Below are 26152 nucleotides of genomic sequence, written 5' to 3'. Positions count from 1 at the left end.
TGGCTTCAGATAGTCAGCAGTGTACTATTTTAATCTCACTAATTGGAACAGGTGGCCTCTATTTGCAGCTGAATCACTGGTTGGCATAGATTTAATTAATCTGACAATATGAAGCCCATTCAGTAAGAGCTGTTCAGGCTCTATGTATTGGCATCAAGCAATATGCCTGAAAGCCCCGTTAGGAAGCGTGGAAGACAAGAAGGAAGATGGAAGAAATGTGAAGAGTGTGCTGCTTCCATCCATCCTAAATGCGGAGTGCAGAATGGGTGAAGGGATATGGTCGAGGGATGCATGTGAAGATGCTTGAGAGGGGTGCTTATAAATATTTCTCCAGAGGAGGAAGAGGTGGCAAGTATCTTCTTTGAGTCCACCCCATAAGATGGCATGGTACAAGAGGACCTCATGCTATCCTCACGTTTTTAATACAAGCACATCTTCAGGCATGGGGGAAAGAGTATGTCCCATGTGACTCAGTTCAAGTGCTTAAGTTGAGATGCCTTAAGACACCACTAGTGACATCAGAGATGGTCCCCAGACTATGACCTTCTCTAGTTGGATCACTCTTTTATTTTTACATTGAATATGTATTTTGCATAGTGTCTTGTCAATGTTTTGCTTTAAATTCTTCAATAGGACTGAAGCCCAGCTCCTAGCTCATTTCAATGTACATCTTTCCTAGTATGAATGATGTTTGTCATATTTGAAAAATATTGATTGATTGATTGATTCATTGTCTGACAGAGTTTTGCTCTATCACCAGGCTGGAGTGCAGTGTCACTGCAACCTCTGCCTCCCAGGCTCAAGAGATCCTCCTGCCTCAGCCTCTCGAGTAGCTGAAACTACAGGCATGTGTCACCACGCCCAGATAATTTTTAAAAAAAATTTTTAGTAGAAATGGGGTTTCAGCATGTTGGCCAGGATGGTCTCAATCTCTTGACCTCATGGTCCAACCCCTTCGGCCTCCCAAAGTGCTGGGGTTAGAGGTGTCAGCCACCGTGCCTGGCCTAAAATACTTTCAAATAATTCCAGACCTACAGAAATTTGCAGAAAATAGTACAGAGATGTCCCATGTACCCCTCACCCAGCTTCTCCCAATGATTGCACCGTATGTAGCTGTAGTACAACAGATCATGTTTTCATAGACGTAAAGACATTTGTCTGTGTTGATGAGCTGTTTATATAATGTTCTTGCTATTTATTTATTGGCTGTTTGTCTTTTACATAGATTTGTATTGGTTTTTTACTAATTAAATAAATTGCTTTGCATGTACATTTTTCCCAGTTTATCATGCCTGACTCCATGTTTTTTTTTTTTACTGTTGTGTAACAAAGTACCATAAACTGAGCAACTTCCAAACACAACACCCATTTAACTATCTCAGTTTCCATAGGCCTAGTGTCCAGGTGCAGCTTAACTGCATCCTCTGCCAGGAGTGTCATCAGGCTGAAATCAAGGTGTCAACCAGGACTGCAGTCTCATCTTAAGCTTGGGATCCTTTCCCAAGCTCACCAGATACTTACAGGATTACGTTTCTTGCAGTTGTAGACCTGAGTCCCTCAGCCCCCGAGGCTGTTCACTGCTTTCTGGTGCATGACTTGTTCCACAGCGTGACAGTTTTGTCTCTTCAGGGCCAGTGGGACAGCATCTTTATTGCATTTTGTCTTTTACCTCTAGAGCCTCTTCTAAGTTCACCTGATTAGTTTAGGCTCACCTACGTACTCTCCCTTTTGATTAATTAAAGTCAACTGATTAGGGGCCTTAATTATGTCTATAAAATTCCTTTATTTTTTCATATAACATAATATAGCCATAGGAGTGAAATTCCATCGTGTTCACAAGTCTTGCTTGTGGGAGGTACCATCTTGGGAGTCATGTTGGAATTCTGCCTGTCACACTGAATTAAATGTTGTGTGTGTGCTGAGCATAGAGCTAGTGTATAGCAAGCACTGAATAAATACTAACCATAGTTTTCCATGAAGAGATTTAAATTTTTTCTGGTTTATAAGTTTGTATCATTCTTAGGCCTTTGTACTCTGAGATTTTCAAGAAGCCCACATGCCCATGTTCTCCCACTGTACTTTATGGTTTTATTTTTGTATATTTGACTCTTTGAATGAGTTAGAATTATTCAGTTCCTTTTCGGATGTCTATACAGTTATCCCAGGGCAATTTTTTGCATTGTTACCTGTCTTTAAAAATATACTGTTGTCCATAAGTACCAAGTTTTGTTTTTATAAATGTCTACTTCTTTTGTGGGTTTAAAATCTGTCGAACTCAGAAGGTTGTAATTTTGCCACATTTATCTGGATTGGTAGCCATCTTCCTCTTCCCTTCCCACTCTTTCCTCCAGGGATTTGAAAAGAACATTTTGAGGCCAGGTGCAGTGGCTCTTGCATGTAATTCCAACACTTTGGAAGGCCGAGGCGGGTGGATCTCTTGAGGTCAGGAGTTCGAGACCAGCCTGACCAACATGATGAAACCCTGTCTCTACTAAAAATACAAAACATTAGCCAGGCATGGTGGTGTGCACCTATAATCCCAGCTACCGGGGAGGCTGAGGCAGGAGAATTGCTTGAACCTGGGAGGTGGAGGTTGCAGTGAGCTGAGATTGTCCAACTGCACTCCTGTCTTGGCAGCAGAGCCAGACTCCATCTCAAAGAAAAAAGGACAGAACTCCAGTATTATTTACAGTAAGGAAAGACCAAAAGACAGGGAGGAAAAGATAGTGAAGATTTTGTGTGCGTGTGTGTTTTAGAATTTTACTTCCAGTTCCCTTTTGAACTGTTACCTCTCATCAAGTTCAACTTAATCTTATAAAATCCTGCCCTCCTACAGTTTCCAAAAAACTGTTACAGTACAAAGAGTGTGTATTGTTGCTTCCCAAACCACTGTTGACCCTTAAGTAATTTGTGATTCACCATCCCAGCTAGGGAGATGGAAGAGCAGAAACCCTGCTCTTTGTGTTCTGCAGGGCACAGGACTACTGCTTCGTTAGCCCCAGACCGCTTTCAAGCCTGCACATGCACCCTATTTAATAAACATATTTAACAGCCTTGTGCTGGGATTTGTAGTGGGAAATTTAAGTTGATTTGTCACTTACATTAGGATAGTGAATATAAACATTTCAGATTTGTAGGTGATGATCTCTTTCCTTATTTGGCTTAATTTTTCTTATGTGTGTGTTACCCCTGTGCCTTCCTAAATACCACTAGATGCTTAGGGGATGTTACATGCACTTGTGGTAATTATTGAACAGTCCACCTGCCTTATATCGTGCGTCTGACACAGAAGCAGGTTAAAACTTGACTGTGCCCAGAAACTAACACTTAATATTTTATAACCTAATTCAAGAGCCTATTAAGGGTGGCATGAATATGCTTATTACATATGCTTCAATTTGGGAAAGGCACCATGCTTGTAAAAGCCTCTTGACTTGAGCAAATTATCAAGCAATGTTTGTTGCATAAAGCCAGCCAAAGCTTACCTGATGTGCTAGGCAATTTAGAGGTATTCACAGAATTGGTGTCTGTTAAGTGTGTGGGCACCAAAATTAAAGTGAGTCTCTTTCATTTAGGTGGCTTGTTTATGCCCTACCCGGGGAGCAGTGGGGACACTTATTTATGCAAAATTAGCATCTGTTTCTACCACCTAGGAATGCTTTATTGTTTGGGTGGGTGGGAGCATATTAAGTTTAACTGTTGAGGCCAGGCACGATGGCTCATGCCTGTAATCTTGGGAGGCCAAGGCGGGAGGATCACCTTAGGTCAGGAGTTTGAGACCAGCCTTATCAACATGATGAAACCCCGTCTCTACTAAAAATACAAAAATTAGCCGGGCAGGGTGGTGCATGTCTGTAATCCCACCTACTCAGAGGCTGAGGCAGGAGAATTGCTTGAACCCGGGGGTGAGAGGTTGTAGTGAGCCGAGAGCACACCACTGCACTCCAGCCTGGGTGGCAGAGCGAGACGCCATCTCAAAAAAAAAAAGGAAAATTTAATGAGAAATTTGACTGGCACTCTGGCTGTGTAAAATGATTAATAGCAAGTAGGTTTTTGAAGTACTTAGGGCTCAAATGATGCTCTTATTTTTAAAGAAAGACTTGAAATAAGAGGTCTTGAGACGTTGCTGTTTAAAGACAGTTTTGCAAAGTGAGCTTACCATTCCAGCAGACTTTTTTTTTTTTTTTTTTTTTTTGCCAAATGGGAAATGGATGACATAGTGTTGCATTCTTGTGGCTTTCTTTAAATTAAATGTTGATCCATCCCAACCTTCATTTTAAAAATAATTTGTTGCCTGTTTGGGGTAATTAGAATGGTAACAGGTAGATAAATAAGAATAATACATACACTGTTGAAAAAGGATACCAAATCTGACTGTAAAGATTATGTTAATGTTTCCTGAGACTTTGGATATTTTAGAAATCACAATTACTTTGTTAGTAAATCTTTAAAATAATTGCTTCTTAGTTTATTTACACGACAGCCTAAAATAAGCCTGGGTATTTTTCTAGGGCAGCAAGCTTATTAACTTCTCAGTGGATTTTAATTTTCCTAAGTTCATCATTGCTGTGGTTGTGAATTTAATTTAAGGTTGAAGTTAATGTGGAAGTAAATGCAGTGACATCACATTCCAAAATTATAAGGTAATGAAATGGCCCATCAGAAACAGCAACTGTTTCACAAAGAGGGGCAAATGTTTGGTGCCTCGGGGAAAATCATAATCATTAACCACATGGTGCTGGGATTAAATAGTGAGCAGACAAATTCAATTAGTAAGTGCGTCAAACATGGAAAAAAATTTAAAAATATGATACACATGTATCTACCTCCTAGATTTAATAGATATTGGCATTTTGCCATGTTTTCATCAAATTTCTGTCACTTGTTTTTAGGAATAAATGGTCCTGGCTGGGTGCCGTGGCTCACGCCTGTAATCTCAGCACTTTGGGAGGCCAAGGCGGGTAGATCACCTGAGATCAGGAGTTCAAGACCAACCTGACCAACATAGAGAAACCCGGTTTCTACTAAAAATACTAAAAAAATTAGCTGGGCATGGTGGTGGGCGCCTGTAATCCCAGCTACTCGGGAGGCTGAGGCAGAAGAATTACTTGAACCGGGGAGATGGAGGTTGCAGTGAGGCAAGATTGCACCATTGCACTCCAGCCTGGGCAACAAGAGCAAAACTCCGTCTCAAAAAATTAAATTAAATTAAATAAATGGTCCCATAAACAGCTGTCTGGATGCCTTCTCTCTTCCCACTTCCTCAGAGGCCTCCATAACCTGAAGTTATTCCTTCATATGTTTTCACGCATTGGATTAATCCATAAACAATTTATTGTATTAGATGTATTTAATTAAATATATATATTCTTGGGTTACAATTCTACATAAATGGCATCTCTTATAATGTTTCCCTCCCTTCTATCCTTTCCTTGCCTTTCTTTCATTTTTTTGAGACAGAGTCTCATTCTATCAGCCAGGCTTCAGTGCATGGCACGATCTTGGCTCACTGCATCCTCTACCTTTCAGGTTCAAGTGATTCTTCTGCCTCAGCCTCCCAAGTAACTGGGATTACAGGTGTGTGCCACCACACCCAGTGAATTTTGTATTTTTAGTAGAGATGGGGTTTTACCATGTTAGCCAGGCTGGTCTTGAACACCTGACCTCAAGTGATCCACCTGCCTGGGCTTCCCAAAGTGCTGGGATTACAGGTATGAGCCACCGCTCATGGCCTTGTTATTACAGTTTTTTAAATGTGGTATTTGTATAGTTTATCCTACTTCATTTTCATGTTTTACTACTGTGTGTTATTTTGGTCTCTGAATTAAACTAGAGTGTGTTCACAGCCATTCTTCTAATGGTGAACAGGTAGGTTGATTCTGGGACAGTCTCCATACTTGTGAGAGAATTTCTTAAGGGGAGATTCCAGGAAGTGACATTTCTGGGGCAAAGGAAACAGAATGTCTTCAACTTTGCCATCCATTCTTAAATAACTTTCTTGAGTACTATAATCACTACTGTAATAACTTACAGTAGTGATTTTTTTAAGGCCACATTTTAATATCTATAATAGAAAATTTTTATAATGCTGGTGGATTGCTTGTGTGGGTGTTGAATAGTGTTTGTGTATGGTTTGTGTATTTTAATTTTGCCTGAAAGCAAATATAAAGTTATTCTGAATTTGCTATTAGGCAGTTTTTGTCCCTAGTCAAGAATTTTACATCTCTATTCTTGTTAATGCTTAATAAAGCAAATATATCAATATTTATTGAGATACAATTTACATACAGTAAAATTTCCTGCTTTAAGTGCATGGCCCTATGAATTATGAAGAACACCTACAGTCTTATAAACCCTATCCAATTAAGATAGAGAATATTTCTGTCACGCCTGAAAGTTCTCTTTTGCCTCTTTATAGTCAGCCCTTTCTCTGCCTAGCACCTGGCAGTCACTGATCTCATTTCTGTCCTTACAATTTTGCTTTTTCATAATGCAGCATAAATGGAATCATACAATATGCAGCTTTTTTAAGTGTGGCTTCTTTCATTTAGCATAATGCTTTTGCAATTTTATGTTGTTGCATGTAACAGGAGTTCATTCCTTTTTATTGATGAGTACTGTCAATATACTTTTAAGAGTAATGCATCTATGAACAGAGATGAAGAAGGCTGAAATCTCACATCTCATCTGTTTTTCTGAACTTACCTGTTTTTCTCACGTTACTACTGCCGCGGCATTACAAGAAGAATGGGATGTCAATTTCCATAGTTAGAAAGTAGGTTAGTTTGTAATCCTGTTACTTTTTAAATGTTATTTTGTTACTTCAGAATATAAAAGGTTATACATTAAACATTACTGTGTATACTACATGAGATTAGGACCAGTGTTGCCTTAGCTCGGTGTGCTCATCTGCTAGGGCCACTTTAACAAGGTATCCCAGACTGGGTGGCTTAAACAAGACATTTATTTTCATGCCGTCTGGAGACTGGAAGTCTGAGATCAAGGTGTTGGCAGAGTTGGTTTCTTCTGAGAACCAGGAGGGAAAGAGCTGTTCCAGGCCTCCCCCCTGGGTTTATGGGTGGCTGTCTGTCTCCTATCTTCACATCATTTTCCCTCTACGTGTCTGTGTCCACATTTTCTCTTCTCATAAGGAACCAGACAAATGGTATTAGGGGCCACTCTAATGATGTCATTTGAGCCTGATTACTTCTTTAAAGTCCCTATCTTTAAATACAGTTACATTGTAAGGTACTGGGGGTTAGGATTTCAATATGAATTTTTAGGAGTACACAAGCCAGCCCCTATCCCCTAGGCTTTGTGGATTTGATGTGCATTTATGTACACGTTGATATTTCTAGGGAGAGGTTCCATAGCTTTCTTTGGAATGATTCTCAGTTATGGCAGACAACTCTTTAAAAAGATGAGGAAGAACTGGTCTGAAGTGAGCTCTTGTTTCAGAAGTAAAACCATCAATGTTATAAAAATATATCTATTGATATGTCAAGTGGTTATGCTTTTATGTTGATTGAAAACATCTACGCTGGGCACGGTGGCTCACCCATGTAATCCCAGCACTTTGGGAGGCCAAGGCAGGCAGATCACTTGAGGTCAGGAGTTCGAGACCAGCTTGGCCAATATGGTGAAACCCTGCCTCTACAAATACAAAAATTAGCTGGGCATGGTGGCAGGCACCTGTGATCTCAGCTACTCAGGAGGCTGAGGCACGAGAATCACTTGAACCTGGGAGACAGAGGTTGCAGTGAGCCAGTGTGGTGCACTCCAGCCTGCATGACAGAGCAAGACTCTGCATCAAAAACAAAACAAAAGAACAACAAAATGTTTACAAGATATACACAAAAAATACAGTTTTTGTTTAAAAAGTGCCATTGCCAGCACTGTGACGAAGGCTTCACCTGGGTTAAAACTGCCCTCATGCAATACCAAGAAAGAGATACAGCTATCCTCCTATTAGGGAAGAAGAACTGAGGCTCAAATAGGGGTTAAGGGACTCGTCTAGGATCATTCCACTAAGTGAAAAGGCTAGAACCTGAACCCAGGTAGCTCTGCATTCTAGAGCCTGTGCCCCAAACCAGTAGACAGAACTATCCAGACATCTGCAAGAATGACCACATAAAAACCTAAATGTAGCCATGAGCTACCTCCAGGTGGTAGAATAGTGGGGGGTTTACTTTCCTCTTCTGGCTTTTCTGTATCTTCATATCTTTTTTTTTTTTTTTTTTTTAAAGACAGTCTTACAGTCTTGCTCTGTCACCCAGGCTGGAGTGCAGTGACGTGATCTTGCCTCACTGCAACCTCCACCACTTGGGTTCCAGCAATTCTCATGCCTCAGCCTCCCGAGTAGCTGAGACTACAGGTGCGCACCACCATGCCCGGCTAATTTTTGTATTTTTTGTAGAGATGGGGTTTTGCCATGTTCGCCAGGCTGGTCTCGGACTCCTGACCTCAAGTCATCTGCCCGCCTCAGCCTCCCAAAGTGTTGGCATTACAGGTATGAGCCACCGTGCCTGGCCTGTATCTTCATATCTTTGGTAAAACAAGCATGTTTTGCAATTAAATGTTAAATGGGTATATGTAATTTTATTTAAAATAACTTTAAACGGAGTGCTAATGACAGTCAAATAGCATGGTCTCCCTTTGAACTTTATTCTAAATTCAAATGATCAGTTTTTGTCCTGAGAAAAAGATAAATCCCATCCATGCTATCATTTTCTTTTTTTCTTCTTCTTTTTTTTTTAAGACAGAGTTTCCCTCTTGTTACCCAGGCTAGAGTGCAATGGCGCGATCTCGGCTCACCGCAACCTCCACCTCCTGGGTTCAGGCAATTCTCCTGCCTCAGCCGCCTGAGTAGCTGGGATTACAGGCATGCGCCACCACGCCCAGCTAATTTTTTGTAGTTTTTAATAGAGACGGGGTTTCACTTTGTTGACCAGGATGGTCTCGATCTCTTGACCTCGTGATCCACCCGCCTCGGCCTCACAAAGTGCTGGGATTACAGGCATGAGCCACCGCGCCCGGCCCATGATTTCTAAGTTACACTTCATTTTGCTCCAGGTCTGGGGAAGGGTTGGTGGCCAGGACTTGTGACTGCAGGGACGGAAGCTAATGGCAGAACTGTGCTGTCGGTGTCCCAAGCTCGCACCTCAGAGCTTTGATCTAGAATTCTCCCTGGCTTTCTTCTCAGGCAGGGCTGATGAGAAGCAGGCTAGGCCCAATCTTGAGGTCTCAGTAGAAAATATAAGGGGAGGCTGCTTTACCCCAGAGCACCCTCTGTCGACCTTGGGTGCTTCACGGTGTGCTCAGTACTGTGTGGGACCCTGAGATCAGTCAGCTGTGGGCACTGCCCTCGAGGAGCTCAGGCTGGGGAGGACAGACCTGCAGACAGGTAATGACAGTACAGAGTGGCAAGGACCATTCTTCACAGGGCCCTGGCTTCTCACAGGCCCCTCCAGGAAGAACTCCCCAAGAGTCCACCCTGAGGGACTGTAGACATGAGGACTGGATGTTGGTTCTTAAGCCTTCCTGGCCCACCCTCCACTCCTCCTTGCACCCTCCTGCAGGGATATCCTTGTGGTTTGTAGGACATTATTGGGAGAGGACAGATGGTCTCAATTTTTAAGGCTTTGGGTCACCTCTGATTAGCCTTTGATATGTATGTTGTATATGTGTGTATACATTTATATCCTTATGCCAAGGAAATACTAAATCATGGGCGTCGTAGCTAGGTTCTTTGATTTGACTCAGATGGAAGAAGGATGCTGCAGAAGAGGGAGGAACAGGGATGTTCATTGTCATGGCAACCAGCAGGTTTTTATAGTGGAACACTGCCTTTGTAACCCAAATCCATCACCTTTTTTCTAACTACAGAAAACAGAATGACGCAAACTCAAGAAATTATAGTACCGTCTCTCAGTGAGATTTTATTTGCTTTTTGGAAGCAATCTTGCAGTGATTTTAGTCCCTTCCTAGAATTTCAGAACAGAAAGTTACCCTTTAAGGACCCGAGAATTTTACAGAAGTCAGGCGCTTATGGCTTTCTCGTTATGATTATTTGTCATCTCCATTCGCCCACTGCAAGTCTAACCCATAAGGGACTTGGCATGAGGATGCGTTTAGAGCTGGCGGACATTGCACTTTCCGCAGCACGGGCTCCCCTTTGGAAAGTGTCCGGCTCGCTGCTGCACTGTTTCTGGTCTTTGACCTCATGCAGCCTTGGTGCACTTGTTTTCTCATCATCCAGCAAACACTGAGATGCTTAGAGTAGCTCACTTCTGCCAGTCGTTCTGTAGGCAAGGTCAGAGTTCAGCCTTTGCTGCCTGAGGCCTCTTGGAGAATTAAACCTGTGTGGCTTTCATTGGATAGCTCTGGTGAGGTTTCATAGATAGGGAGTACCAGAAGGTCAGTGTAAGAAAAGAGCCCTTTCGTGGATAAGTGGAGCTTCACCAGGGAAAACAGAGATGCCCGCAAGCACCCAGGAAGGTTTTTGTTGATGAGTACTTTGGTCAGAGAAGACAAAAAGGTAGGCTGCTCTTTGCCTCCCCTAATGTCCTGGCCAAGAAGTCCCCTTCACCCAGGACCACACCTTAACTAGCATTGAGGTTGGTGGTACCTATGTCTCCACAACATGTGGCATGGAAAAGGAGTCACTCAGGCAGCTTTCATGGCACTGAATTTAAGAATGAGCTTCTTTTCACTCCTTGGGTTGGATAATTGTTCATTGCCCACCCTTCCACCAAGTCAGGAGCAGGCTATGTGGCACGTCAGGCCAGCGTCCATTCATGAGCGGCACAGATGTGGATTGTAGCTAAAATGATTGGGCTTCAGCCCAATTCAATACATTCATTCAGTTAATGTATATTGAGCACCTGCTATGTGCTAGGCATTCCAGGGAACAAAATGAAAATCCCTGTCCTTGTGGAACATGTATTCTGGTAAGGCAAGGCAGACAAGCCAGACCTATACATAAAATACGTAGTATGTTCAATGTGGATAAGTGCAATGCTGAGAAATAGACAAGAGGGCTGGGGAGGCCCAAGGTGGAGGTAGAAGGAAGCAGTTGGTTTTAGTTTTTTTGTTTGTTTTTGTTTTTGGTTTGTTTGTTTGTTTGAGATGAAGTTTTGCTCTTGTTGCCCAGGCTGGAGTGCAGTGGCGCGGTCTCGGCTCACTGTAGCCTCCGCCTCCCAGGTTCAAGCGATTCTCCTGCCTCGGCCTCCCAAGTAGCTGGGATTACAGGTGCACACCACCACACCCAGGTAATTTTTGTATTTTTGGTAGAGACAGGATTTCACCATGTTGTCCAGACTAGTCTCGAATTCCTGACCTCAGGTGATCCCCCCACCTCAGCCTCCCAAAGTGCTGGAATTACAGGTGTCAGCCACCGCACCCAGCAAGAGAAGCAGTTTTAAATAGGACAGTCAAAGAAAGCTCTTGTCAGGGGAAATGTTGAGGAAATACCTGAGGATGTAAGCTGTGCAGCCATCTAAGGGAAGAGCATTCCAGGGCAGGAAACAGCATGCGTGACTCCCTGATACAGCAGTGTTCGAGGCACAGCAAGGAGACTGTGTGACTGGGGCAGTATGAGCAGGGAGTTGAGTCCTGGGACATGGGGTCTGAGAGGCGGTGAGGGGGCCAGTTCCTGAACCAGCAGAGGTCTTGCAAGGATCTCCTGGGCTGTTGGATTGAAAAGAGATTGTAGGTGGGCATGGGCTCGCGCAGGGAGACCTGTGGGAGCTATGAGAGTGGCTTGGACTAGAATGTTAGCCGTGGAGGTGATGAGAAGCGGTCAGGTCTTCTAAATGCAGGCTGTAGTAAAGCCCCTCTCCTAGTGTGCTGACAGACATGCATGATGAAGTGAGGAAACAGCGTGGTGCCAGGGCTGTGGGGGCAACGGGCCTGGTTTTAAAATCCTGGCTCATACAAGCTATACGAAATAGCCAATTTTCTGAACCCATTTGAGCTTCAGTTTTCATAAGTGTGGCTGGGCATGGTGGTTCACATCTGTAATACCAGCACCTTGGAAGGCCAGGTGGGCACATCACCTGAGGTCAGGAATTCAAGACCAGCCTGGCCAACATGGTGAAACCCCGTCTTTTTTAAAAACACAAATATTAGCCGGGCATGATGGTACATACCTTTAGTCTCAGCTACTTGGGAGGATCACCTGATCCCAGGAGGTAGAGGTTATAGTGAGCTGAGATCACACCACGGCACTCCAGCTCAGGTGACAGAACAAGAAGACTAAAAAAAAAAAAAAAAGTAAAATATAAGTGTAATTGTTTCCCTGTAAGGATGTGGAGGCCTTATGTAAGATAATGTAAATATAAGGTCATCCCTGAGTCTCCAGGTCTTACCTGGCTTGGGTGCTCTTCTACCCAACCTGTGCCCAAATCTGTTGTGGGCCTGGCATCCTTGTAACTCATGACTCACTTGTCCCTTTCTACCCAGAGGTGGGCAGAGATTGCAGAATAAATGGGTAGATAGAGAAATGGAAGGAAGCATGAAAGGAAAGAAATAATGTATTAAGAATTCCATGTTTTGATATTGGTATAATAGTTGAGTTCACTATTTCAACAGAAAGCAGGACTCCCCCCCGCCCCCCGAGTTCAGTGTTTAAGTACATCAAAGGGTTCATTAAGGCCTTGGCTACATCATTTATTTAAATAAGTCTAATCAGGGAAGACATTCATTCTTATTTCTATATGTGAAAATTTATCTTCTCTCTACTTTTGGCTTGTGAAAAGTGTTTGTTCAAAGACAATAATTGATATTTTTACTTAGTAGTTGTTTAAGGATAAAGATTTTGTTAGCAGATGATATGGTTTGGCTCTGTGTCCCCACCCAAATCTCATCTCAAATTTTAATCCCCATGTGTTGAGGGAGGGAAGTGATTGGATTATGGGAAGTGCTGTTCTCATGCTAGTGAGTGAATTGTCATGAGATCTGATGGTTTTATAAATGGTAGTTTTTTCTGCATTCACACATGTGCTGTCTCGCCTGCCTCCATGTAAGGCATGCCTGCTTCCGCTTCTGCCATAATTGTGTTTCCTGAGGCCTCCTCAGCCATGAAGAACTGTGAGTCAATTAAACCCCTTTCCTTTATGAATTACCCAGTCTCAGGTAGTATCTTTATAGCAGTGTGAGAACAGATAAATACAGCAGAATTTATCAACATTCTGAGGAAATTTTTATCTCAACATTTTATTATGAAAATCTCATATGCATACAAAATACAAAGGTAATAATTTACATGAATGTTAACTGAAGTTCTGGTGCTCTAGGTCACTCCCCACATGTCAGTACAGTAGTGACCACTGCAGGGCAGGTTTTCTGTGCAGTTCTGAATGCTTCTGTTACCTCCTGGGTGAAGAAAAGGCTGAAGCCTTGCATAACTTTTCTCTGTTAGAAAAAATGTGTGACAACCCCTCCTTTCACTGTGAGACTCTTTGCCCTTCCTCTGGAACTGCCATATTATTTATTTATTTATTTTTCCGAGATGGAGTCTTGCTCTGTTGCCCAGACTAGAGTGCAGTGGCATGATTTCCACTCGCAACCTCTGTCTCCCAGGTTCGAGTGATTCTCCTGCCTCAGCTTCCTGAGTAGCTGGGACTGCAGGCACTACACACCAAGCCCGGCTAACTTTTGTATTTTTAGTAGGGATGGGATTTTACCATGTTGGTCAGGCTGCTCTAGAACTCCTGACCTCAGGTTCAGGTCATCTGTCTGCCTTGGCCTCCCAAATTTCTGGAATTACAGGCATGAGCCACAGCCCATTTATTATTAAGGTCAGTGTTACTGGTTGACCTTATCCCCCACCAAAAGGTATGTTGATGTCCTAACCCCCAGTAGTTCACGATGTGACCTTATTTCAAAATACAGTCTTTACGGAGGTCGTCAAACCTCTGGAAAATTTAACCTCAAGTGAAAATGAGGCTAGTGAGGTGGACCCTAATCCAAGAATATTGTGTCCAAATTTCCCCCTTCTATAAGGACACCAGAGACAGACATTCGCAGAGGGAAGATGATGTGAAGATAGGGTTGTCAGGATGATTGGCACCAGGCCTGACAAGCCAAGGAGTGCCTGAGGCTACCCGAGGTTGAGATAGGCATGGAACAGTTACTTCTCCAGTGTCCTCAGAGGGGGCTTGCTTGGCTTTGCCAACACCTTGATCTCAGCCTTCTGGCTACCAGCATTGTCAGACAATAAACTTCTATTGTTTTACACCATGCAGGTTGTGGTATTTTGTTACAGCAACACTAGGAAACTGACATAGTCCACAGAGGTGTTTCCTTACCCAAAACTAAAGCAGCACTAATCCCTGGCCCCAGCAAGAGTAGAAATAAAAGAGGTCCTGAAGCCCCAGGATGGTACTATTTGCAGATGATTATCTCTGTGGTCCAATGAATGCAGTTATATTAATATTCTTTACCATCTCAATAAAAGGAGCATTTTAAATTATTTGTAGCAAACTTATGAAGCCCTAGGAATATGTCTGTGGACTCAGTTCGAAAAACACCTGTATAGGAATAGGAGAGCAGCACAGACTTCAAATCTGAGTTCAAATCCTGTCTCTGCCACTTTGCAGTCGCGGTCACCTTGCTTAACTTTTCTGAGCCTGTTTCTGCATGTGTAGAGTGGGGAATGATGCCTGCCTCCCCTGTGGATTGTTCTGAGAATTAAAGATAATGAAACTGGTCTAGCTTTGTTCCATGTACACATGGCAGATGTTCAGAAATTGGTTGGGGCACAGAGGCTGGGCTGAGAGGGAGGAAGCAGACTGGGGAACTAACAGTGACCCGGTTGGAGGGCAGGGGATGGTTCCTGGCCTGGCAGGCAGTTTATACTTTACCCGAGAGATTTTCACCCAAATGGTTTTTCCCTCAGATATAAAGTCACAGATTCCTTTGCACAAGAGGGAAAACAGCATTTGGTTCATGCCTGAGCCTGGTTTTCTAACCAGGGCTTGAAGACCCTGAGAGACAAAGTGCCTGGCTGAAGGTTAGGTGGTCCTGTCAGTTAGGCTGTCTGTTGTTTAGCAGGACAACAAAACACCAAAAAATCATGTTGAGGTTTTTTTTTTTTTTTTTAAAATGCCTTGTTGAGATAATTTACATATCATACAATTACCATTTAGCATGTACAATTTAATGATTTTTTTAGTGTAGTCACAAAGTTGTGCAGTCATCACCACAATTTTCGAACATTTTCATCAGCCCAGAAAGATGCCCAGTAGCAGTCACTCTTCATTTCCCCCTCTCTTAAAAGGTTCATGCATGTCGTAGTGTGAATCAGTACTTTACTTCTTTTTATGGCTGAACAGTATTCTCTCTCTCTCTTTTTCTTTCTTTCCTTCCTTCCTTCCTTCCTTCCTTCCTTCCTTCCTTCCTTCCTTCCTTCCTTCCTTCCTTCTTTCTTTCTTTCTTTCTTTCTTTCTCTCTCTCTCTCTCTCTCTCTTTCTTTCTTTCTTTCTTTCTTTTTTCTTTTTTGAGACAGAATCTCACTCTGTAGCCCAAGCTGGAGTGCAGTGGCGTGATCTCAGCCCACTGCAACCTCTGCCTCCCAGACTCAAGCAATTCTCATGCCTCAGCCTCCTGAGTAGCTGGGGCTACAGACATGTGCCACCACACCTGGCTAATTTTTTTGTGTGTATTTTAGTGGAGGTGGGTTTTCACCATATTGCCCAGGGTGGTCTCAAATTCCTGAGCTCAGGCAGTCCGCCTGCCTCAGTCTCCAAAAGTGCTGGGATTATAGGCATGAGCCACAGTGCCCAGCCATGGCTGAATAATATTTCATTGTATGGATATATATATGACATTTGGTGGGCCTTTAGGTTGGTTTCACTTTTTGGCTGTGAAGAATAATGTTGCTACGAACACTTCTGAACACTTCTGTATAAGTTTTTGTGTGGGTGTATGTTTTTATTTCTCTTGGGTACGTACCTGGAAGTAGCATTGCCAGGTCATGTGGTAATTCTGTGTTTAATCTTTGGAGGAACTGCCAGAGTGTTTTCCAAAGTGGTTGCACCAGTTTATATTCCCACTACCAGTGTATGAGGGTTTGATTTCTCCACATCCTCACCAGCACTTGTTATTAACTGTCTTTTAATTATAGTCATCCTAGTGAGTATGAAGTGGTATTGTACTACAGTTTTAGATGACTTTTACAATTTCTTTTAATGAAAGCATTTGTTGTAATCTTTGTATATGAAATAGGTAAATTTTCTTTCACTGAGAGGCTGGTATAATTAATAATATAACTTCTAAATTATAGTAACTTTCATGCCTTGCCACATTCCTTTTTACTAGTCGTTTCTTGAAGCTGGTTGTCCAAAACCAGGTTGGAAAAACTGTTGTAGGTTTGCATGGCTTGACTTTTACTTTGCAGATGATATTGCACATGAAAAGGCCACCCAGAGCTTCCCGATCCTCCCCACCAAGAGGTCCAGGGTTGAAAGGTCCTGGGCAGTGGCCAACCTCTGGAAAGGTGTAATGGGTACCTGGCCCTGTGTTTTCTTAGTAACCAGGACATTTATTCATGATTACCCCAAGGGGTAGCTGCTGTTGTATAGATGTGGTAGTTGTTGTAAATGGGTGTAGTTGGAACTGGCCTCTGTGCCAGTAAAGATGGACACCATGCGTTCTTTACAGCCAAGCTTTACAGGCTGTGAATTTGCTCCTAAGGAACAAGAACCCTAACAAAATGCACAGTACCTGTGAGACCAGAAATAAGTGTTGGGTGAATGAAGGAATAGCTCGAGCTTTGGGAGCCAGGCAGCATTCTAGCCAGTAGCTTGAACAAGCTGCTTAAAGTACTTAAGCTCTCTGAGCCTTGGTCCCTCATCTGCAAAACAGAGGTGGCATTGCCTCAGTTGCAGGGTTCTCAGGTGATGACGTAAAAGTGCCCAGCTCATGGTAGGCACTCAACAAATGTTAATTCTCTTTCCTTAAGTAACCTGCTCAGTTCACTCTGCTTAGTCTCAGATTTTTTTTTTTTCCTGCAGATTTAGTCCAGGTCCAGAACACAGGATTGATTGTATTGTTTAGAATATCTTTTCTTTTCAGAGAAATAATGAGGTCTTGTCAACGTTAAGTATTGATGGAAATGAATATTGCAATTTGGCAGCTGCTGATTGACACATTTGCTAAACAGCCACTCAAACTTCAGAAAGTTTGCCTAGAAGAAGAAAATAAGTAAGATATCCCAAGAACATTTTTAACTTCTTTGCCAGGTATTTATTTATAAAGTTATTTTCTTTGGAAGGTTCCAGCTGAAAAATTTTTATACAATATGAGCTAGCTTTGGCTGAAGAGTTCAGGTTAGCCTGCATAAAAAATTAAACTTCAATACAAAACTGTTGAGGCTTTTTTGGAGCCTCTTTGCCTTATAATTTTTTTTTTTTTTTTTAAAGAAGGAGCTGGTCTTTTGGTCACTGGGTCTTTTTTTGTATCTGCCGGGAAGTCAGAGTAACAGGCTTCGTGTCTGATTGGGTTCCATGGCAACAAAGGGTTGTGACTTTATTAAAGGAGAGTTGAGCATGCCTAGAAAGATGACAATCAGTCTGGAAAATGTCTGACCAGATGAGTGTGTTTTTTAGACCACGTGTGCTCTGGACTAGAAAGATCTCCTGAGTTGACATCAGTCTCCATTACAAATTTGAATCTCACTGGGTTATCATTAAGGTCATAGGGATCAGTGCTTATTTAAAAAAAAATAAAAACCATCTGCCTCTTTGCTTTTATTCATTCATTCTTCCTTTTTCAATGTCTTGGTATATTTTTAAAAATTAAAGCAGTGATGGTAAGTACCTAACAAGAAAGGATTCTGATTTTTCAAGGTAGAAAAAAAAGCTAACACTTTCTTTGTGGAACTGATTACAGCTGTATGTTGTGAGACAGTGTGGGGGACCAATTAGAGGCAATTATAACTCCCTGAATTAAAGTTTGCTGGATGCTTTCCAAGCTGGGGGGTTTTGTTTCCCATCCATGTTTCTCTTTGATGAGTTTGGAGATCCTGGTTTCAGGCCATGGGTATGGAGTACTCCTCTGTCCCAACAGAAAGGAGCAGGCTGTTGCCATAACCAAAAGTGTGTGGTAATTAGAGGTCTTTTGCTGAAGGTATAATATTTGACCAAGAAATGGTGTGATCCAAGAACTCTGAATCGTCCTGTGTTCCCACTTTACCTGGTTGTAACTCTGTGGGACTGGATTTACTTTTCTATGAAATGTATACTTGCGTATTTATCCTCCTACTGATACTGAAAGTGAAAGAACTCCAAGGGCGGGTTGATGTTGGATACTTTACCATGTCAGTCATCCTTTAAACCAGTGGCGTTCTGACATGCCCTAGGTTCAGGCTTTATTAATCACCTAGGGTCTTCTCGTGGTGAATCAAAACTGCACAGATAATGGGGCTTTCATGATTACTCATAACAACCAGCAGTATTGGTCTAAGAGGGAAGAATTAGCTCACCAGGTTTCGCGGCTCCCAGCTATAAGTCCTTGGTGAAATCACTTAAACTTCTTGGACCTTGATTTCCTTATCTTAAAACGAGGTTGACCTAAATTGGTATTTCCTAACTTTCCTGTTTAGATGAATAACCTGGGGCACTGCAAAACCTCCAGTAGAGATTTCCAATTCTCTGCTCTGGGGTGTGCCAAAGATCGCTGGGACCCCATCCACTCTTATAGTTCAGTGTTCAGGAAATACTGGTCTAGCTCAATAGTTTCAAACTATTTGGACATAAGAATGGGTTGGAGGTGGGAGATTGAGAGGAGGCTTTCAGATGCATATTCCAGGTTCTGTCCCTGAGATTGCCTGAAGCCACCGCTTGAGAAATACCAGCCCCAAAGCCTGCTCTTCCACATGCTGGTCCTCACTTCCTCGAAGGAGCCAGAAGAGCTGTGTCCTCGATGAGAGAGCCTGGTGGGTTTGCTTACCTGCAATGTTAACTCTAAGCCCTATATCAGTGTTTGAGAAGGTTACTTTAAAACTTTGGAGTACTGCAATAGTGAACAGGTTTGTTCACAGAATTCTCTATGCTGTGTTTCCTTGGGATAAGGCAGTGTTTTTTAAGCATGGTTACTTTTGGTGTGCATGAGGCCATGCCAGCCACATCCAAGTTACCCGTGGAGCTTGTTAAAAAATATATGAAAGATTTAATATGTCCTATATAAGGCCTAAGCATCAATCTTTTTTCTTTAAGACCTGAAGGATTTTTATGTTCTTTTTAAGGTTTAGGGCAAAACCTTAAAAACTGACCCTACCCCAATTTCCTGAGTGAAATAGACTTTACGTATAAACGCGAATGTTTAGCACAAGGGAGATGGTTTAAATTGAACCACTTAGATTGTAGAAGAGTCAGTAACACATAGAGCAAGTGCCTTAGAGAGAAATACCCTGATCTTCTGAGAATATTTAATGATTAAACCATTAACTGCTAAAGCAGACCCATTTTAATGCATATCTGGTCTATACAGTTTCTATTTGTGCCTAGTCTTTCTAGTTCCTGTTTAGCAAAGATGAAGTGATATTGTTAAATGAAGTGTTTAGTAGCACTAAATGATAAAGGTTCACTTTTTTTCTGTTAGCTAGCTTAAGAAGTTGAAGTTCATTTGAAAAAAAACAATTCCATAGGCCGGGCGCGGTGGCTTATGCCTGTAATCTCAGTACTTTGGGAGGCCGAGGTGGGCAGATTGCCTGACGTCAGGAGTTCAAGACCAGTCTGGCCAACATGGTAAAACCTCATCTCTACTAAAAAAAAAAATTAGCCGGGCGTGGTGGTGGGCACCTGTAATCCCAGCTACTCAGGAGGCTGAGGCAAGAGAATCACTTGAACTTGGGAGGCAAAGGTTGCAGTCAGCTGAGATTGAGCCATTGCACTCCAGCCTGGCCAAGAGAGCTAGACTCTATTGCAAAAAAGGAAAAAAAATTCCACAGTACTAAAGGGCTTAAGGCAAAATTAAAGTCTCTCTTTCCAGTTTCTTGTCCTTTTCCCCAGAGATAGCAATGATAGTAATGTTATGTTTCTTTATGTGTCTTTACAGAAATAGTCTTGACACAAAATATACATATGCATGATTTGTTTAACCAGTCCTCTATTGATATACAGTTTAAGTTCCAGGATGATTTTTTTTCGTGTTGATTTCGCTTTGTCATACTGTATTGCCAACTTGTGTACACTTTTCTCTACAACCATATTTGGATAAATTTCTAAAAGCAGAAGTGTTAGGTCAAAGGGCATGTGTCTTTTAAATGAGAATAGAGACAAACACATTGTTCTTCCAAAGGTTGCACCAATTTGCAGGATAAATCTTTTATTTTCAGAAGGATTCTGGGGCTCAGCTGAGTCTGGTGCAGCGGGCAGCTCTCCGAGTTTACTTAACCACAGGAGACTCAAGGGCCTCTGCCTGGAGAAATGTGAGAAAGATAGAATTTAAAAGGTATTTAAAAAGTGTTCAGAGAAAGAAAAGGGTAGGGACTGGCTTAGTCATGAATCCTGAATTTATAAGGAGGATGTTTTGGGTCATAGGAGGTTGCAGATCCTGATCTGGGTTTTGAAGAAAGGAAGATGGCCCTGGGGCATGAGGTAATAGTGAGAAAATCCTGCCCAAGGTCAGGCAAACAATTTCCTAGATGTGACCTGCTCCGGTAGGAGAAGCCATAGAGCAATTCTTAGTGAAGTAATGTATTAGCACTGAGATGCTGTGCCTTTTAAACACCACCTCAATGTGAGTCACAGTGGTGGAGTCAGACATGTGTATGTGTATGTGATGCATATGTCAAAAATCATGTGTAAAGGGAAAGGATTACGTCTCAGTAGTCTCTCCCTGAGACTGCACCTCTCATCAGTGTCTGAGGAATAACTCAAGTAGACCAGGGGCTGGGTGCCATGGGGATGTTGCCTTCTCGGTGGCAGATTCCATCTAATCTGGCCATTGATCTGCTTTCATTTTTCCCCCTATTGGCAGTGGGGTAGGAGAGCATCTTATAGACACACAAATAAAGTTGAGTCTATTCACGTCTGCGATGTTCAAGTCTATTCAAGGCAGAGAAGAACTAGAAGGTATCTTGGGTCTGTATGTCAGTGGGGTGTCAAAATCTTAGAGGCTGGCTAAGAAGGATGGGGATGTGAATCATGTGTTTAATGGGAGCCACCCAGAATCCAGAAACATCAGAGAGAGGCAAGAACCTCAGGTTAGGACTGCAGATGTGAGGGAGGGGGATTTGTTCTTCCTCGGCCCTTAGGGACCAAAGTGTCCTCTCAAACTGGTCATGCTTGAGGCATGTCACATGTGCCCAGGTTGAAGACAGCCAGGAATAAGAGTAGTCCTGAACACCATTAGCTCTGAATGGAATCATTATCTACATTTAATCAAAATAATTAAATGAGCCAAATAGAGAACTTTGAGGCAGTTGCCAGATCATTTTGTATTAAAAACGTGGGCAGGTTTTTATAAAAGATATTTGTGGGCCAGGCGCGGTGGCTCAAGCCTGTAATCCCAGCACTTTGGGAGGCCGAGGTGGGTGGATCACGAGGTCAAGAGATCGAGACCATCCTGGTCAACTCTGTGAAACCCCGTCTCTACTAAAAATACAAAAAGTTAGCTGGGCATGGTGGCGCATGCCTGTAATCCCAGCTACTCCGGAGGCTGAGGCAGGAGAATTGCCTGAACCCAGGAGGCGGAGGTTGCCGTGGGCCGAGATCGCGCCATTGCACTCCAGCCTGGGTAACAAGAGTGAAACTCCGTCTCAAAAAAAAAAGATATTTGTGACTGAGACACAGAACGTGAGGTACGTGTACTGAACTGGGCTCTGGGTGAATGGATGGGAACATATGAAGCCACTAGGGAAGAATGAGAGGGAATAAGTGATCCTGAATGTATTTTAGGAGCTAAGCTGGAGATGAAACAAAATATCCAGTGACCAAGATATTTTCAGACTAGGAAGGAGCCATAAAAATAGGTAAAGACAAGTTGGAGCCCAGATGTAAAGGCAAAACCTGAAGAAAAATGAACAAGCTTAGCTATGTGGAATTGAATTATGTATGCCTTTTTGGTCAGTCTGGTTTCAAAAATCTTATTGTAGTTTTAAAATATTCATTGTAAGAGTTATAAATAGAATTAGCAAAATGACCTAGCAAAGAAAGTCTATACTTCTCATATACAGAGTGTACTATTGACTTAATATTTGGTTGAAGGCAAGATCCATTTGCTGGAATTTATTATTTAACATGACTTAAAACCTTTACTTGAACTGAGCCAGAGGATAGAGGCTATACAATATTAACTTTGGTAGACACTCTTCCTCTTAAATATTACAGTATAGTGTTCACAGAGTAGGCTTTGACTTGCCTTCATTAGGCTGACAAAATTCTCCCTCTTTCCCAAACCCCGCTGCCCTTTTCTCTCCATCCCACCCCTCAACACAGAGTTAAATCAACAGCACTTAAGCCATATGGCAATTTTGAGACCTTTGCATTTGTTATTTAATGTCAAAGGCAGGAAACCCCTGGTCCCCTAGAACAGTCTGGCCTTAGTTTTTCATATGACTTGTGGCAATTCAAATATTTGAGAATCTGTGCCTACAAATATGGTCAAAAGGGATTTAAAGGTGAGTGACAGCAAGAAAACTGGTAATCTGCTGCAAAGGTTAAGTACTCAATTATAATACAAAGCAGTATATGATCACAAAAGGGCAAGAGGAAAATATTAAATATATTCTGTTTGCCATGACATCATGTCCTTTTCCAATTTCATTAAATGCCAAAAGGAATTTCCTTAGGTGAGACTAGAGTCCCAAACAGGTGAATTTACTTGCCCGAGTTCACATAGCTGCTAAGAGGCAGAGCTGGTGTTTGATCAGGTCTGGTCGTCTATGCTAGTCTCCTCAGAGAGGTGTCTAAGGCACTGTCACCGATGGGCGCCAGTGCTGTTTCTTCTGTCCCTTTCTCTGTGTCTATCAGGACAGCTGTGTTTAAAGGTCCCATGGGAACCTTAGGTTCATGATGTCTCAGGCTGAACACTCTTGCCTGTCTTGTGGATAATCTTAGCTACCAGAAAGAATGAAACAGAAGTGGGGCTTTCCTTGACTTGCCCCTGCACCCCCACATCCAGGTGATGTCAAGTCCTCTTATTCCATCTCCTTCATAGGCTTCTCTCGACCACCCTACATCCAGCCTTCACCAGGTCTTCCCATAGATTGCCCCAGCAGGCTTCAGTTGGCTCCACAGAAGGGCATTTTCCATCTTGCTTTCTCAGAAGGACTTGTCTAAAACAGGGATCTGATCATCCTAATTCTCTATACGGCTGCCAAGGGACCTGCAGGGTGTACTCCAGATACCTCACGTGATTTAAGTGGGATTCTCAGGGTCTGACCCATCTGACATCCTAGTCTTCTCCTGCACCAAGTCCTCCAAATCCTTACCTCTCTCTAACTGATTCACCTTCTGATGAGCCTTTGTTTCTGCTTTCCACTGACTTTGTCCCCTCCCCCTTTCCTCTTCTGTCCCCCTTAGTCACCCCTCCCAAATGCTCGATTAGTACCAAGTACTCTCCTGGCACTTATCTGTAGCTGTCATTGTTTCTCTCCCCCGGGGCCACTAAGTCAGGAGGGGGCTATGCCTCTGCCTCCACAGCACGCCTTGCTGCGCCTGACACACAGAGACACCCAGCAAGTGTCTTCTCACAAATGAATCAACAGAGGGAGAGTCTCCTGACTGCTCACTGTCTTTAAGCCACTTCCCTGCCCTTGGCGCTGGCTGGCCCCTTTGCTCTGCCTTCATCACGGTGGTGTTTCCTGTGCCCAGTCCACGGCTGGCATTTGCTCAACCTAACAAGGTTTGTTGAGCTGAGCCCATTTACTTGTTGGTAAAGAGAGAGTACCAGACCCAATGTCTGTGCTCTTGCAATCCCAGAGTCGGGGTGATTGATAGCAGGCACCCTGGTCGTCGACCTCCCTGCGAAGATATAGAATGTGGATTTCTTTTACTGGCAGCACAAAGAGCCCATTTGTACAGCAGTGTGTTGAATACAGTGCATTATTACTGGCATTTGTATTGGGTACAGTGCAGGGCGTGGAGTTTCTCTGAGACAAACACAGGAATACTCAGAGATAATGTGAGCAGTATCTCCAAAGTCCAGGCTGAGTCATACGGTAGGTGCTGTTTGGAATATCTAGCCCGCCTGCCTTGCAGATTCAAATGCCTCGGGCAGGAAGGTGAGCTGGCTGCCGATCCTGCTCTGCTCCCTGGTTTGCTGTGTGGCCCTTGGTAAGTCTTTTCACGGCTTTTCCGTTTCAGCCAGAGTGTGTAAATATGTATTGTGGAGCTTTGTGGTCATTAATATCCTGAGAGATGCTGGAAAGAAATACGATTTGTCTTTGTGCTCTTAACAGTTATCTTTGTGCTTGCCCAAATCCCTCCCCAATTTCTCAGTGGGTTTCTAGGTATTTAAACTGCCTAAATGCCTAATGAACCACCAGTCTCCTTATTGTTATGTCTTTTTAGAAATGTCAGTCCAGTATGAGTGATTTAACAGATGGACAAATAATCTGGGTTGGATTGTGCCGGCTACTGGCTGGATAAGAGCCAGGTCTCCTCCCACATCCTGGGAGTTCGAAAGTAACCCTGGGTCTAACCAGGCTCTGAGTTGGAATCTAACTTTGTACTTTCACATCTCATCTTTCGACAAATGGGTATCTTTGAGTTGTCCTGCCTTGCCTAGAAACTTGAAACTCTGTGAAACTGACTTTGTGTGACGCTGCCCTGCCAACCTTGGGGAAGAAGGGTGTGGCGGCTGCCTTGAGCTGTGGGCTGGGAGAGGAAGCAGCTGTAGGGGGAAATGGAGAGTGCATCTGTACTGGGGCTTCTCAGACCATGCTGGACACCCCAGAGTGGGATTCTTTCCCCATAAGGTGGTGAAGGCCTGGGTTCGTGTGATCTCTGCCTGTGGGAGCTGTTCATCTCATGGGGAATCTGTATTCACTTGTGGCTCTTTGTCATAGAAGACTTCTGTATATTGACACAAATTATGATCTTTCTTTTCGTCTGTGAATATTAACATATTTGCACACATTTATTCAGGTTTTTTCTCCCCAGTCAGTTCTGTAGCAAAGGTTTGCCCATTGTTGATAGCGATCCCCAGTCTTCAAAAACCAAAACCCCTCAGGGTAGGGGAAAGTTGGAGGAGTTTGCTGCTTGCCATTGGATCATTTGCATCTTGGCGATTACATTTCTGTTGTATAAAATATAAAAATTAGCCGTGTGTGGTGGCAGCACCTGTAATCCCAGCTACTCGGGAGGCTGAGATAGGAGAATTGCTTGCACCCGGGAGGCGGAGGTTGTAGTGAGCCAAGATCACGGCATTGTACTCCAGCCTGGATGACAGAGTAAGACTCTGTCTCCAAAAAAGAGAAAACAAAATTCTGTTATTTAAAAAAAAAATCAAAGGGGCCAGTTGTTCTGACAGCAAATCATCTGATAGCCTCGTAACGCTGTGAGCACAACAGCTGACAGAGCTTGACGCACACAGTTGCAGTTGGAATAAAAGGGAAAATGCTCCCCAAACTGCAAGAGCACTGCTTGTAAAACAGTTACAGCTGCTTTCTGTGCCAGACTGTTCAAAAAGATTTGGGAACAGGGCTTGTCCTGGTTGGCAGGCCATTCTGGAGAAACCCTGACAATGCTGGGGCCCCTCTGCTCTCCTTCCCACCTGTTCCTTTCCAGTCAGCTTATGGAGAGTAGGTTGTTTTTCTTCCAGGGGATGACCTGTGGCTTGGGGTAAATTACAGGGCTTTCTCCTGCCTACATGCTTCGCATTCCTTTGTGTAACCAGTGAGGATAATGATCCAGGAAGATCATTGCAGTGGTGACCTGAGGGCCTTTGAGACCAGGTTATGTTTTAAGTAGGATCTCAAATTTAGATTTTAACATTACCCAAAGAGTTAAGTATAGAACCAGAGATAAAGCAATAGGATTGAAAGAAGTCATTCATTCTACAGATTGAGCAAACACACACACACAGACAGACACACACTCTCACACACACATAGACACACACACACACACACATATTTTGGTTATTGTACTGTATAATTTACTTCATAGTTTTTATTTTAAAATGTTGGTAAACTAATATTACA

General features: G+C 42.9%; 1 protein-coding gene across 7 annotated transcripts in view; it reads left to right on the top strand.

Annotated features, from left to right (window-relative positions):
• TMCC3 (transmembrane and coiled-coil domain family 3) overlaps nt 1–26152 on the top strand; it is a 369795-nt gene that overhangs the window by 240831 nt on the left and 102812 nt on the right. Inside the window, exon 1 of one of the 7 annotated variants that reach the window (XM_035257313.3) lies at nt 23739–23850. The exons of 5 other annotated variants lie outside the window; for them this stretch is intronic. The gene's annotated coding sequence lies outside the window, so the exon portion shown is untranslated. Of the gene's footprint in view, nt 1–23738; nt 23851–24131; nt 24282–26152 lie in introns of those variants that run through there. One more of the 7 variants, XM_009004378.5, reaches the window with a different exon arrangement.

Source organism: Callithrix jacchus, chromosome 9, assembly GCF_049354715.1.
Source record: "Callithrix jacchus isolate 240 chromosome 9, calJac240_pri, whole genome shotgun sequence".
Classification (NCBI taxonomy): Eukaryota; Metazoa; Chordata; class Mammalia; order Primates; family Cebidae; genus Callithrix; species Callithrix jacchus.
Note: the sequence above shows the minus strand (reverse complement) of the source record. Positions and strands in the feature narration are given on the sequence as shown.